Source organism: Micropterus dolomieu, linkage group LG09, assembly GCF_021292245.1.
Source record: "Micropterus dolomieu isolate WLL.071019.BEF.003 ecotype Adirondacks linkage group LG09, ASM2129224v1, whole genome shotgun sequence".
NCBI classification, from domain to species: Eukaryota; Metazoa; Chordata; class Actinopteri; order Centrarchiformes; family Centrarchidae; genus Micropterus; species Micropterus dolomieu.
In genome coordinates this window covers 131,296-132,193 of record NC_060158.1, presented here as the reverse complement: position 1 = coordinate 132,193, position 898 = coordinate 131,296, and the positions used below count along the sequence as shown (strand labels likewise).

Here is an 898-nt window from a genome sequence, read left to right as displayed (position 1 = left end):
TTGGTTATTAAAAGAGTCAAATTTACTTACAGTTAACATCCAGTCTGGGTTCACTGACAGCAAATCAAGTGTTGCAAATGAAGCATTAAAATTCACACATCAGTATCAAGGTGTTTCCACAGCACAGCAGGTGATTGACAGTTCTTTGTAACCTCTACCCGTCCCTCTGAAATGAAGCCCACAAAACCATGACGCTGCTTTATGTTTTTGTCTCTATCCTCAGAGTCCAGAGGCCAGGTCACAGTGACTCAGCCTGGAGCAGTGAGCTCTGCTCTGGGAGGCTCCGTCTCAATCAAATGTAGGACCAGTCAGGATGTTTATGTTTATAGCAACAACCACTATTTAGCCTGGTACCAACAGAGAGATGGAGAAACTCCTAAACTCCTCATTTACCTTGCTAGCACTCGAGCATCAGGGATTCCAGATCGTTTTACAGGCAGTGGATCAAACTCTGACTTCACTCTGACCATCAGTGGAGTCCAAACTGAAGATGCAGCAGTTTACTACTGTCAGAGTTATCATTGGATCAACAATCAGAATGTGTTCACACAGTGAAAAAGCATCGTACAAAAACCTCCCTCAGTCAAACTGAACAGAAACTGAACTGACTGCTGCAGCTGGAAGCTACTGCAGAGACTGATACACTTCACTGAGGACACACACACACACACACACACACACACACACACACACACACACACACACACACACAATGTTTTCTATAAGGTTGAAGATTTCTCTACTTTTGCTCTAACCACCAATGAACATGTAGCAAAATAAGCTCAATTAAAAAAATGTAAATACTATATATAAAGAATATGGAATAACACATTTTCTCTAACATGCAAATCAAAACTCCACCAACATACTGAGAGTAAATGATTATTCTTAACCTTGG

General features: G+C 41.2%; 2 gene segments (V, D, J or C); both read right to left on the bottom strand.

Moving 5' to 3' along the window:
- The window catches only part of LOC123976150, a 147,472-nt gene that overhangs the window by 64,168 nt on the left and 82,406 nt on the right, over positions 1 to 898 (bottom strand).
- LOC123976156 overlaps positions 1 to 898 on the bottom strand; it is a gene marked incomplete at its 5' end in the record, with an annotated part of 2,107 nt that overhangs the window by 274 nt on the left and 935 nt on the right.